General features: G+C 40.7%; 1 protein-coding gene across 1 annotated transcript in view; it reads left to right on the forward strand.

The window, feature by feature from the left end:
• LOC122559859 (chemokine-like protein TAFA-2) overlaps positions 1-15,259 on the forward strand; it is a 286,549-nt gene that overhangs the window by 42,555 nt on the left and 228,735 nt on the right. Inside the window, exon 2 of the mRNA XM_043709983.1 lies at positions 3,788-3,879. The gene's annotated coding sequence lies outside the window, so the exon portion shown is untranslated. The remainder of the gene's footprint in view (positions 1-3,787; positions 3,880-15,259) is intronic.

Below are 15,259 nucleotides of genomic sequence, written 5' to 3' on the forward strand. Positions count from 1 at the left end.
GAAAGTTCCTCTGCTGCAATGATTTGGCCACTGACAGATCTTGAACTGCTGTAATCTGATCACTGGAAGTTCCCATGCTGTAGTAATCTGGATACTGACAGTTCCTGTGTCATATTGATCTGGTCAGTAACAGTTTCTGTACTGAAGTAATCTTTCTATGCCATGGATTGGCAACTTAGAAAACTTTTCACTTTTTTTTTGTAAAAATGCATGAGACAATAAGTTAATATTCTATTCCATCCTAATTACTGTAGTTCTTCGTCTGCTCAAATGCAGAAATTGATTAACTTTTAATGTTCCTAATCCATCAAAATCAAAAATTTATAGCAAGATAATGGGAACTAATGTTTTGAAAAAGCTCATTAAATGAGCTGATTAAGCCACCACCTTATATTTCAATGCCTTTTCACCAAAAGGCACATATCAAAACTGATGTGATACCGTCCACTTGTGGTTTGAATACATCGTTGACAACACTTGAGATCACTCAATTCAGGGCAGTTAGTTTGACCAGCCCTCTGTCGATCACTTCAAACATTTACTTCATCCAGCACCTACATACAGTGGCAGCAGTGTGTCCCATATAAAAAAAATAAGACCTGGGAAGAGTTCCCACCAAGTACAAAAAACAATGTAATTTCTGGGAAGACTCAGCCATATCCCTGGACACAAGTTCAGTAAAAATAGCCTTTACCCTATTTTCGAGGTCCCTTCTAAAGCATGGGCCCCAAGCAGAACGCGAAGGACCACACTGTGAATTAATTTAAACCTTACTGCTTGTCCCGTCCACAAAAATGCTGCTTGACATTCTTCAATCGACAGATTACAGTTAGATTTGCAATATTTTTCTCAATCTTGTCACATTAGAAGTGATTTATAATCAAAAACAGTCAAATATTGTCAGATTTCATAATGACCTACTTAATATTAATATATCTCAATTATTTTCTCTCTTATTTTGCCCAGAACCATTCAACATTTCAATATTTGTACAGAATAGAAAGGAGTTTAGCAGAAAAAAAATGGCTGAGGAGGAATAAGATAAAAATCACACAACATCAGGTTATAGTCCAACAGGTTTATTTGGAAGCACCAGCTTTTGGAGCGCTGCTTCTTCATTAGGACCCCCATCTGATGAAGGGACAGCGCTCTGAAAGGTGGTGTTTCCAAATAAAGCTGTTGGACAATAACCTAGTGTTGTGTGATTTTTAGCTTTGTCCACCCCAGTCCAACACCGGCTCCTCCAAATCATGAGGAGGAATGGCAGTCGTTTAAGAAAATAGATCATGACTCGCCATAAAACCATGGGAAGACTATAAGAAATAGGAACAGGAGTAGGCCAATAGTCCTCTCGGGTCTAGTCTGTCATTCAATAGGATCATGGCTGATTTGACATTTCCCATGTTCCTGCGTTTTCCCTGTAACACTTGACTCCCCAACTAATCAAGAGTCTATTTCAACCTTAAATATATATGAGGACTCCGCTCGCACAGCTCTCTGTGACAAGGAGTTCCAAAGACTCACAATCCTTTGAGAGAAGAAATTCCTCCTGATCTCAGTCTTAAAATGGCCACTCCTCTTGTCCTAGGCAGCAGCCTGTACCATATATAAAATGAGAGCTGAGAGCTTGCAGAAGTTTCCACCAAGGGTTACCAAAGATAGAAAGCAATGACATTCTTGGGAAGGCTCAGAGATATCTCTAGACACACGTCCTAGAGAACCATCCTCTCAACAATTACCTTGTTAAACCCTTTAAGGATCTAATATGTTTCAAAGAGATGAGCTCACATTCTTCTAAACTGTAGTGAGTAGAATCCCAACCTGTTTAGCCTTTTCTCTTAAGACAATCCCTCCATACACAGCAAAGAAACATCTGAGTGAGGAAGAATGACTCTAGGAAGGTGATAAACCAAGCATGGGTATTAACCAAGCATATTAAGGATCAAATTGAAACAAAAACAATTCAATGTGGCAAAGGTTAGTGGTAAACCAGATGACTGGGAAAGCTTTAAAAGCCAACAAAGTATAACTGAAACAATATGAAAAGGCAGAAAATAAAGCATGATGGCAAACTAGCAAGAAATATAAAAGTGAACAGTAAGTGCTTCTTTAAATATATGAAAAGGAAGTGAGAGGTCAAAATGAACATATGCTATTGAGAGAACAAGGCAGGGGAAATAATAATGGGGAACTAGGAAATGGCAAATGACTACAGTAATAAATATGTTGCATTGATTTGCAAGGAGAAGTCATTTGTAGCATTGTAAAACATTGAATAATCAAGGGGCTAAAGTCTGATGATGGGTTTGGAAATCAACACAACAGCTATCACTAAAATAAGATTAGTAGGGAAACTGGTAGAGCTAAAGGCAAGTACGTCCCTGATAGGTCTCATAGTAAAATGTTAAAGGAAATAACTGCAGAGATAATGGATTTACTGGTTTCAGGTGTGTCTCAGAGGATTGGAAAACTGCCAATGTATTACCCTTGTTCAAAAAAGAAAGGAGCCAAATAAAATAGAGAATTATATGCCAGTTATCTTAACAGCTATCATTGGGCTGATTAGAATCAATTGCAAAAGGTGTAATAACAGAGCATTTAGAAACATATGACATAATGAAGCAGAGTCAACAGAGCTTCATGAATGCAAAATAATACGTCAGATTTATTACAGTTTTTTGAGGAACCAGCAAGCAGGATAGATAAAGAGGCACCAGGAATTGCAGCATATTTGGATTTCTAAACATTGCTTGATAAGCTACCACACAAAAGGCAACCAATGAAGTAATAGCCCATGGTATTAGGGTAATATATTAAAATGGATAAAGGACTAGCTAACTAATGGATGACAGAGGGTTGGGTAAAAGGGACATTTTCAGAACGACAGCCTGTAACTAGTAGAGTGCCAGAAGGACCAGAGCTAGAGGCATCAGTTATTAACAAGATATATTGAAAGTGTCCATAATCCTACCAGACCATAGGGCTGCTCTCTGAGAGAGAGAGAGACTACTGAGTGTCATTACACCTCAAGCAAGGGAAGAGCTTGAGAAGGAGAGTCCTTCATGGTAACCTCAGCCAATGTAGGAATTGAACCCACCCTTGCAGCCGAGCTGCTGTATATTAATAACTTGACTGAAGTGAATGTACTATAATCAGGTTTGTTGATGACACAAAAATAGTTGAGTCAAAGATTATCAGATCTGCCATGATTTCATTGAATTGTGGGACAGTCTGGATGGACTGAATGGCTTACTTCTGCCGCTACCTCTTGAAGTCTTATGGACTGAAGCTGTTCAAGACGACAGTTCACCAGCACCTTTGCAAGGGATGGTCAATAAATGCTGACCTAGCCAATAGTACCTACATTGCAGGAAAGAGTAAAATGAATTGCCAATATAAAAATGCAAAAGATATCTGGTTTAATTGCAATAAATAAACTTTTATCAAGTAGTATAAATGTCTTCACATGATTTTAATAGTTTGGGATTATATTGAATTACAAAGTCATAACAGCACAGAAAGAGCCCAGCTAATCCGTGCTCTTGTCTCTGTTCGAAATGAGTCTTGTGTCATCCTACTTTGTCTTTTGTTTGATTCATTCATCAACATAAACCTGCATTTCCTTCTCCCTCATTGCATACATCAAGATCCTCCTTAAATACATGGAGCTATTTAATCTGAAAGTCTCAAATCCCTTGTAGTTTCCACATTCTCTGTGCTAACTGGGCAACGTGACATGTTCCGAAATTGCACATGCAGTAAATTTAATTTTTTTCTTTCCTCACAGATGCACCACAGTGCTTCTTTCTTCTGCCTGGGAGAGAATTCTATGGAGAGCGGCGAATGAACGTACAAATCATACAGAAACCTGAAGAAGAGGTATCGTAAATTTTCTTGTATTTTACAGCAGTCAACTACATGTAATGGAGTTATACAGGACTGGCCTTGGCACAGGATGTTAGGGATTCACTCAGTGTAGTGGATTGTTACGAATGCTGCCCCATAAAGTACTGGTATTGGATAATTACTATTTATTCAAGGAGAAGAATTGATTTACTCCACAGGAAAAAATAATACTGTATCAATTGTGGAGGATAAAATGGTTGGTGGATTTTTGTAGTGTCTGTTTTCTAAATAAACTCCGACAGGCTCGATCAACACTCCAGTGCGTGTTGAGATAATCTTACGGCTGAGGAAACGCCAATGTTGTATGTTTATCTGAGGGAGAATCATACTGATTTGCATGTATACTGTGCAAGTATTGAACTATTGAATGGTTCTGGAAACGGTAAGAGAATTGGGGAAAAATAAATAGGTTTTTTTTGTATTAAGTAACTCTTTATGAAATGCAACAAAATATTAAATACCTATTTTTGATTGTCCACATCAAGGGGAGGCAATGCCTTATTGGTATTATTGCTAGACTATTAATCCAGAGACCCAGATGATGTTCTGGGAACCTGTGTTCGTAATCCAAACATGGTAGATGGTGAAATTTGAATTCAATGAAAAACAAGAACTGAGAATGTAACTGTGGAATTGTTGTTGATTGCTGGGGGATAAACCTACATGGTTCACTAATGTCCTTTAGGGAAGGAAATTGCCATCCTTACCTGGTCTGGCCTATATGTGATTCCAAATCTGCAGCAAATGTGTTCGACTCTCAGCTTGCCTCTGGGTAAATAAGGATGGGCAATGAATACTGGCCAAGCTAGCAATACCCACAACTTGTGAATGAATTAAAAACAAAATACACTTTTAATGTGACAAGATTGAGAAAAATCTTTAAAACCAAATTGCAATCTGTCCAGCTAAGAATTTTAAACAAAGAATTTAAGCAAGTAAAAGGGTAGGACAGTGGCTCAGTGGTTAGCACTGCTGCCTCACAGTGCCAGGGACCTGGGTTCGATTTCTGCCTTGGGCGACTGTCTGTGTGGAGTTTGCACATTCTCCCTGTGTCTGTGTGGGTTTGCTCTGGGTACTCTGGTTTCCTCCCACAATCCAAATGATGTGCAAGTTAGATGAATTGCCTATGTTAAATTGCCCATTGTGTTAGGTACATTAGTCAGGGGTAACTATAGGGTAGGGGAATGGGTCTGGGTGGGTTACTCTTTGGAGGGTTGGTGTGGACTTGTTGGGCCAAAGGCTCTGTTTCCAAAGTGTAGGGAGTCTTATTGAGCAAGGAGCAGTACAGTACAGGAACAGCCCCTTTGGTCCACCAAGACTGTGCTGATAAATGATGCCTTTCTGAACTAAAAATCTTTTGACCCTATGCAGTCCATATCCCTCCATTCTCTGCCTATTCATGTATCTGCAAAGATGCTTCTTAAATGTTCCTGTTGTATCTGCCTCCGACTATCCATTCTATCCAAGCCTCTCATAATTTTGTAAACGTCCATCAGGTCACCCCTCATCCTTCTATGTTCAAATAAACCAAGTTTGTCCAATCTCTCTTCAGAGCAAATACCCTTTAATTTAGGCAATATGCTGGTAAACCTTTCTGTACCCTTTCCAAAGCCTCCACATCCTTCTGGTAATGTAGTGGCTAAGACATTGCACGATATTCCAAATGTGGCCTAACTAAAGTTCTATACAGCTGCAACTTTACTTGCCATTACTTGTTATGGTCTATGCCCTTACTGATGAAGGCCATACAACTTCTTGACCAGATTATCCATTTGTGTTACCACTTTCAGGGAACTGTGGACTTGTATGCCTACATTCATCTGTATGTTGAAGCTACTAAGTGTTCTGCCATTTACCGTATACGTAATTCCAGCATTAGATCACTCAAAATGCATCAAAATGCTACTTCAAAGTGCAGTGGATGTTGGGACAGTGAGTAAGTTTAAGGAGGAGTTAGACAGATTTTTAATTAGTAATGGGTTGAAGGGTTGAGAGGATGAAGGCAGGAAAATGGGGTTGAGGAGCAAATCAGCCGTGATTGAATGGCAGAGCAGACTCGATGGGCTGAACGGCCTAACTCTGCTCCGATATCTTATGAACTTATGAACTATTTTGCATTTGTCTGGATTAGACTCCATCCAAATAGAGTTGTTGTGAACAGGAGAATTATTGAATATGTAATTAATTCAGACCTGTGTTATTCTGCTTGGGGTCAATGTTTTAGATGGGGCCTGGAACATAGTTTGAAGCTCAGGTCTGCTGGGAATGTTTTGGGCCCCAGTGGGAATTTTCTGGTCAGGGAGTGTGCATTCATGATTCTCCGACCTATCCTTCATTAACACAGTAGTGTTGTGTCTAGAGAAATTTCTGAGCCCTGCATTCATCTTTGTCCTTGGTAAGCCTTGCCATTCTTAACTCTTATCTAGCAAGAGTGTTTCAGAAGAACTGAAATTCTCCCCGTCGAACAAGATGACCTGGTAATCTTTCCTCGCAATTAATTGGGAATGCTGTATTATGATGACAATAATGGACAAAGTCAAATCCCAAAGTGAAACCTGACTTGATCGACCATAACTTATATTTTTCCTTTTGGTTACCATGGGGAACTGAAATTCTCGTCGAACAAGATGACCTGGTGATCTTTCCTTGCATTTAATTGGGAATGGTGTATTATGATGGCGATACTGGATAAAGTCAAATCCCAAAGTGAAAGCTGACTTGATAGACCATAACTTGTATTTTTCCTTTTGGTTTCCATGGGGATCAGTTACTAAACGTGTTCACAAAATGATGCCAATCAATGCTCTTTTAACTAAAGAACATAGAAGCTTATTACACAAATAAATTAACAAAAACACAAACTGTATCGCTTGAGACAAGACCTGTTCAAGCAATATCATTACAAACATCAGAAAGAAAGATTCAACTGTTTTAACAAATAATTCATTCATATGCACTCAAACCTCAGTGAAAAATCACCACTATTACCAAACTAAAACTTCTTGCTCCGCTGTAATCAGTTTCCAATTTACACATTTCTGTACATTCTCTCAGTGCCATTTTGTTCAGTTAATGTCTATTCCTAAGACCTTGAAAATAAACTGCTAACTCAGCTCACTTATTGCTTAACATGGGCTACCTAAACTCATGTCTTCAATAGCATTGTCAGATGTCTTCCTCTCTGAATCCTTCACAGCCATCTGCTTCTGGTGTTTTCTTTTTTCTAACTTCTAAGTATCCCAGGACTTTTCCCCAAACCTTACAGCTTGGAAGCTGCTAATGTGGTACAGACTTAATAGACCAAAGGACCTCTTTTGTGCTGTATGATCTTACAATTCTATGAATAATAGTGCCTCTGCTGCATTGGGGCCCTTACCTCTATATAACCTGCTTATGCCCGTTTTTGCTCTCTCTGATTATATTACTCAAGTTAGCAAATGCCTTAACAATTATCTCTCCAGTTGACTTGCTGGACTTTTACCTGCATTCTGGTAAATATTGTTCCGGATTCAGTTTTCAAAACTGCTTTCTGACCTTCTTAAAAGAAATGTCAGATCTTTACAGAACTGAACACTAAAATCGACTTTCAAATAATATTAACTTTTCTGAGTCTTCTTAAAACTTGGTAATTTGTTAGCAGAATGCACATGCATTGTTCTGCCTTATGGGCTACACATCAACAGAATGTATTTAAAGATATTCCAGTCCCGGTTCTTCTTACAATTTCAGACCAGATTTCTCAGTAGCTGTCCTGGGGTAGCACGGTGGCTCAGTGGTTAGCACTGCTGCCTTATAGCACCAGGGACCCAGGTTCAATTCCAGCCTTGGGTGACTGACTGTTTAGAGTTTGCACATCCACCCCGTGTCTGTGCGGGTTTCCTCCCACTGTCCGAAGATGTGCAGGCCTGGTGAATTCGCCATTCTAAATTGCCCATAGTGATAGCTGCTTTAGTCAGAGGGAAATGGGTCTGGGTGGGTTACTCTTCAGAGGGTTGGTGTGGACTTGTTGGGCTGAAGGGTCTGTTTCCACACACTAGGGGATCTAATCTAATCAAACTCTATTTTTCATTGGACTGTACCTGATGGTAAGGTAATACAGTAACATTCTCTGACCTGTACAGAGACCAACTTTGTAACAGAACACTAACATATGACAACATGGAGGAAGTGGTGGAGGCTGGTACAATTGCAACATTTAAAAGGCATTTGGATGGGTAGATGAATAGGAAGGGTTTAGAGGGATATGGGCCAGGTGCTGGCAGGTGAAACTAGATTGGTTTGGGATATCTGGTTGGCTTGGACGGGTTGGACCGAAGGGTCTGTTTCCATGCTGTACATCTCTATGACTCTATGGTATCATAGCATACCTGAAAGGCTCATCTACAAATGCATTAAGTCCTTTCTTCAGAATAGACTCTGGTTGCCCATTCTGACAATAATAGTAACTGTATTCTTTGAAGTATTGTCTTTCAGATAATACATTAAACCAATGTCATATCTATCTCTCAGGTGGATGTTAAAGTTCCCAGAGTGCTATTTTGAACAAGAGTAGGCTGGTTTTCCCTGGAGTGCCGCCCAATATTTATTCCTCAAGTAACATAGTCAAAAACAGATTACCTGATCATTATCTCATCATTGTCATCTTGTTCTTCAAAGCAACTTCCTGAGTGCAGATTTGCTGCCATATTTGTGACTTTGCAACAACTACTTCCTTTCAGAATCAATTTGGGGAAGGAAACTGCTGTCCTTACCCAGTCTGGCCTACAAGTGACTCCAGGCCTGTAGCAATGTGGTTAACTCTTAAACTGCTATTAGCGATAGGCAATGAGTGGCCTAGATAGCATTGACCATATCTCATATATGAATAAAAAAAAAACATCCTGAAGTTATGAAAGACTACACAAAAGCAAAACTTTTCTCTTTCCACATCTCTATAATCTGTGACAAAGTTTACAGGTCGTTCTGCAATAATGAATTCGCTGTAACGCAATTGATGAACTGGGGACACCGTTTCTAAAGTGTGAACTTTTAAAATGTGTTTTGGCTGAAACACGATTACATTGCCAACATTTTAAGCGCTGTTTCTAAATTGCAATTTTTCTATAAGGCGGGGTTGCACAAGAACGCAACCATCACGTTATCGAAGAACTACCCATACCTCTTTCCTCATTGTTGGATTGTGGTCTAAGCTGCTGCCATAAATTCAACCAATTGACTCTCTGTCCCTGTGTTCCTTTCTTGGTGATAACATTGTTATTGAATATTGGAGGCAGTTCTCACCATCAACAAGGGCCATCCATTTAAAAGGACTTTCTGAACTTACAGAGACAGGATAAAGCTCAGAAATTGTCAAAAGAGTTTCTACAAATATTTCTGTTGACAAGTAGGATAATGTCCAATGATGGCATACAACCTAAAGGAAGATGAAACCCATCCAACATGAAAGTACTGGCCCCATCTCTAGATTAGATTAGATTCCCTAGAGTGTGGAAACAGGCCTTTCGGCCCAACCAGTCCACACTGACCCTCCGAAGAGTAACCCACCCAGACCCATTTCCCTGTGACTAATGCACCTAACACTGTGGGCAATTTAGCATGGCCAATTCACCTAACCTGTACATCTTTGGATTGTGGGAGGAAACCGGAGCACCTGGAGGAAACCCATGCAGACATGGGGAGAATGTGCAAACTCCTCACAGCCAGTCACCGAAGGCTGGAATCGAACCTGGGACCCTGGTGCTGTGAGACAACAGTGCTAACCACTGAGCCACCGGGCTGCCCAAATACAGTTCGTCCAGTCCCAACAGTAGATTGTGCCATTTTGTGATAATGTAAAATTAATGATGGTGAATCTCCAGCACATTTGTTTCCTTTATTGCTAACGTTACCAATGGGAGAATTGGATACTGACTTACGTTGCTTTGCATTGATGCACAAAAGTGACCTCTTGGAGAGGAGGCTGCACTTATTCCAATTGATAATCCATCTGCCAACCTTCTCCAATAGACCACTTCCTATCATCCCCTATTATCAAGACTGTTGTGGCAATTGTGTCTGTGAGATTTCCTTCCTCATTCCTTCTTAGCTCCATTATATCTTTATTCGTTCATAGGATATGGGTGGACCGTTGGCTCATTCCATGAACTGAATGTCTTGCTAGTCCATTTCAGACAGCAGATAAAAGTCAAACACTTTGCTGTGTGTCTGAAATCACATATAGGCCAGGCCAGGTAAAGACACAGATTTCCTTCCATGAGGATATTGGTCAACCAAATGAGTATACCCGACTATCAACAATAAATTCTCAATATTCTCTGTCTCCACATCCTGAAATTAAGTATCCACTGTGCAATCTCCTGATCCTATCCGTCCATGGCACTCAGAAATCCTCAATACCCTTATCTCCCTCAGTGTCCCGTTCTAACAATTGTTCTAGCTTTTAAAACCCCAAGCCGACATCACTTAACTTACTCCTTCCAGGGCGATCACATCTTTGCTCTTAATCTTCTCAGCCTCAGCAATGTCCTGTACTGTGGCCTTAGCTGGAGAATATTTGATTTTTTTTTTAACAATAGGACAAGATTCCTTTTAATATTCTGAATTAGCAATCTTTTTTTTGTTGCTTCTGTGCACTGAGCAATTTGGCTGCAAAAAGGAATTAGAGTTTATGAATAATTTAAATCCCAGTCACCAAACAGGCCTAATAATCATGTGTCCCACTGTGGTTTAAATGCATTCTGCTACATGCATTGTTGGAGAGAATGCTTGTTCCTCAGTGGCAATTCCAATATTACAGTGTGAATTGTGCTTTTAATTTGCCATCATATTTGAAAGAACATCCAATTACACTTAACAAAATGCTTTTTAAATTATGCTCTTTAAACCCTTATTTGAAGAACATTTCAGTGTTACTGCTGCTGATTAAATATATTGTTATTCACCACAGTGGCTCTTTTATTGTTTCCAAACGCAGCCCCAAGTTTTCCCATTCCTGAAAGAGCTGACCTCTGTTGTCTGTATCACTTAAAAGTAGGTTAGGATAACAAACATTTGAAGCTGAGCAGCTTACAATTTTTGTATTAAGACAGACAACTGGGATGTGACCTTCACCAATCCATTTACACAAACAATTCACCCAAATCTATCAGGGTCTGTTATTCATATTTGCAATTGTATCTGGCTCCATGTTTTGCAGCGCTAACATTGGAGAGTTGTATTAGCTTCAGCTGCTGGAGTAAATGTATAAATGTATTACTGGGGATAACACCTTCTGGGATAACAATATTCAGTGGTGGCATATTTTAATGATATGTACAAAAACTATTGCTAACCCTGTTTCCATCATTGACTTCATTTTGATTGATGTGGAGGTGCCGGAGTTGGACTGAGTTGGACAAGGTCAGAAGTCAGACAACACCAGGTTATAGTCCAACAGGTTTATTTGAAATCACAAGCTTTTTGAGTGTTGCCCCTTTGTCAGGTGACGAGAGAGAAGCACACAAGCACAGAATTCACATGCAGAGAGAACAATGGGCAGAGTGATCAAACGATCTTAGAAATGGTGTGAGTGGGAGTGTTGACAGGCTGAATGATAAGTCTTTGCAGTTGGTCAATAGTGTCAGATGGTGTGAGTAAAGTATAAACAGTTGAATAACAAGCAAAAGGAATGAACTATAATCCAATTAAATGAGGCAGAGAGATAATTACAAACAATTACAAATAAGGTGGTGCTGGAGACAAACCAATGGCTGGAATAACATGATAGCTATAAGAGTCACATGCTGAGGGTCTAACCAAAGTAACAAATACCCCAAAACGCTACAAACTAATTAAGGTAGAGAGATCATAACAATTCTGTGCCTACATGTTTCTCTCTTACCGATGAAGGGGCAATGCTCCAAAAGCTCGTGATCTCAAATAAACCTGTTCGACTATAACCTGATGTCGTTTGACTTCTGATCTCATTTTTATTGATCTTTGTGCGTATATCTATGGTTATCTTTGTTGATATATCTTTAATACGAGCATAATATACTAAGCAACCCTCCAAGCCCCTGGCAACTGGAATGGGGAAGCAGATTAAAATTTCTGGTTGAGATCCCTGGGTCAAAAAAAAACCCAATGATTGTGGCATTTTTTTGGCCACAGTACTAATGCTAAAGCTTTCATTTTGTGAAGGCCTGCATGTAATTTTCCCTGAAAAGGAACCGAGTTAGAACCCGCTATGAATGCTGGGAAATCAGGGTCCAAATGGCATTTGTCAGTTGCATTGTATCCTCAATTTTTGCAGTAAGCTCTTCAGGAAAATCCCAGGGTTATCATAGGAATCAGATATGGTTCAGTGCTGCACTGGGAGGGGACTGAAGCCGTGTGTTTACCAAACAATCACTACCTTGGCAGTGATCAGCAACAGCAGTGACAATAGTGGTTTCACAGTTCATTATTTGAATTAGCTCTCTGCCTACCCATCATCGATTTTCAGCACACTTTCTCGGGGAGAGCAATGAATCCACTAATGTGCAAAATGACATGCACCTTTTCCAGGAGATAATGCAAGCTTTCACAGTTGGGAGTGGGAAGAGGGCATGTATAGTCGTGTTAAGGGAATCAAACGTAACGCAGATTTTGAAGTTGAATAAAAGCAGGTCACAGAAGAGAACAGAATAGAAGGAGCCCATTCAGCTCATCCAAGTGTGTTACTCTTTCATGGAATAGCCCAATCAGCCCTTCGCACAATAGCTCTATCTACACAATTCTGGAATTGTTTCTTCTCTAAATGGTTATAAAATTCCGTTCTCAAGGCAACTATTGAATTTCTATTTATCATTCCATCAGGCAGTGTATTTTAAGCACTCGTTTGTGGTGAAAAAGGTTTTTCCTCACGATGCCTCTGGTTGTTTTGTCAATCACCTTAAGTCTGTGATCTCTGGTTGTCAAGTTTTCTCTTTATTTACCATAAGTACTTGGAGCAGAAGTAAGACGCTCACCCATCGAGGCTACTCCGCCATTCAAATTTACTCCATTGAAGTCCTTCATGATTTTAAACATCCCTAACAAAGCTCCCCTTACCTTTCCCCATCCTGTGGAGAACAGTATTGGTCTATTCTCCTAACTGTAATTCTTCATGTCTGGAACCATTTCAGTGAACCTTATTGTACCCTCATCTAAATCATCTCTTCTTACCTTAGCACAATAAACAGAATGGTTTAATCGTGGGGGATGGGTAATTGAATCATAGAATCAGAGATATGTACAGCACGGAAACAAACCCTTTGGTCTAACTCGTCGATGCTATCCACATATCCTAAATTAATATAGTCCTATTTTCCAGCATTTAGTCCATATCCCTGTAAACCCTTCCTATTCATATACCCATTCAGATGCCTTTTGAATGTTGTTATTATACCAGCCTCTACCACTTCCTCTGGCAGCTCATTTCCATACACTCACCACCCTCTGTGTGAAAAAAGTTGCCTCTTAGGTCCCTTTCCCCTCTCACCTTAAACCAAGGCCCTTTAGTTTTGGACTCCCCTCTCCTGGGAAAAAGACCATGGTTATTCACCCTACCCATGCCCCTCATGATTTTATAAATCTCTACAAGGTCACCCCACAACCTCTGATGCTCCAGGCAAAACAGCCTCAGCCTATTCAGTCTCTCCCTATAACTCAAACTCCCTCCAACCCTCGCAACATCCTTGTAAATCCTTTCTATTGTAAATAGGAGCAGGAATAGACAATTCAGGCCTGAGCCTGCTCCGCCAATTAATCCGACCATGGCTGCAATCATCTTGCTCTCAACTCCACTTTCCTGCCCGCTCTCCATAACCTTTCATCCTGTTATTAATTAAAAATCTGTTTATCTCCTCTTTAAATTTATTCACTATCCCAGCATCCTTCATAATGCGGAGTAGTGAATTCCACAGATTCATGACTCTTTGGGAGAAGTAATTCCTTCTCATCTCAGTTTTAAATCTGCCACCACTTAGCCTGAATCGATGTTCTAGATTGTCGTATAAGGGGAAACGTGTCTATCTCTACTTTGCCAATCCCCTTTGGCATCTTATATATCTCAATCAAGTCTCTCATCTTTCCAAACTCCAGTGAGTAGAGGCATAAACTGGTCAATCTCCCCTCACAAAATAAGCCTCTTATCTCTGGATTTAATTCAGTGGATCTTTTCGGAACTTCCTGAAGTAAGGAGATCACCTTAAGAGTGAGAGACAAAGCCTGTTCCATCAGGTGACCCAATGGAGATCTCGGTCAGATCAAGCCCTGGGACTGAGATGTCCTTCCTCTCCTGGGGTGCCGCTCTGTGCCACTCGGAGAATGGCAGCTGCAGTGCCCTGGGGGTGGCTCAGATTGCTGGTGGGACAGCAGTTCTGCAGACCAGGAACAACAACTAGATGTGGACGCTGCAGAATTACAGGCCATGGCTTTGTAGACAGGGGATTCGAGAGATGGTCAGAGGCAAGGGCAGGAGGGGGTTTTCAGCACCCCCCCCACCCACTCTTATCCATGATCCCACCAAGACAGGGGCAAAAGACAAGGCCCCAAATCAATGCTGTCAGGCAGGTCACCCCCACTTTTCCAGTCATGAAAGCCCTTGCTTCCTTGCCTACAGGGATCAAAGTTAATTGGGCTAATAGCTGGTTAAGGATCTTAAGTGTTCATTCATTGGCCACTGGTCAGGAAAGTGGACCATGGACCATCCCAACCAGTGCCGCTGACATGGCAGTAAAGGGGTGGGTCTAAACCTTCTGATGATCTACCCTATCCATCACCTTCCTTGCCAATCCTCAGGAAGGGGAATCTTATCCAACATTCCAGAAACCAACAACTTCTGAGAAATGGATGATTTTTTTGGAAAACTGCAACTGAAGCCACAAGACGCCTGGACTGTTTCACCTTCATTAAAGAGACAAAAGGATGGAAGAGGCAACACCTGGTTTAAAAAAGGCATGAGGGGCAAATTCTTTACCCAGAGGGTGATTCGCGTGTGGTATGAACCTTTTGAGGAAATGGTAGATGCAAGTACAGTTACAATGTTTAAAAGTCATTTGGATAGATACACGAATAGGAAGGGTTTGGAGGGATGTGGGTCAGAAGCAGGCATGTGGGCATAGTTTGGTTTGGGATTATGTTCAGCATGGACTGGTTGGACCGTAGGGTCTGTTTCCATGCTGTCTGACTCTATGACTCTGTGATCTGCTGTTGGGGCAGTGTTTAATGGATGGAACGGCAGTCTTGTCCACTGGATGGAGAGCTGTGCAATGCCCTTGAGTCATGGCCTTGTGGTACTATTGCTAGATGATTAATTCAGAGAGCCAGGTCAGGCTCTGGGGACCCGGGTTTA

This window comes from Chiloscyllium plagiosum, chromosome 19 (assembly GCF_004010195.1).
Source record: "Chiloscyllium plagiosum isolate BGI_BamShark_2017 chromosome 19, ASM401019v2, whole genome shotgun sequence".
Classification (NCBI taxonomy): domain Eukaryota; kingdom Metazoa; phylum Chordata; class Chondrichthyes; order Orectolobiformes; family Hemiscylliidae; genus Chiloscyllium; species Chiloscyllium plagiosum.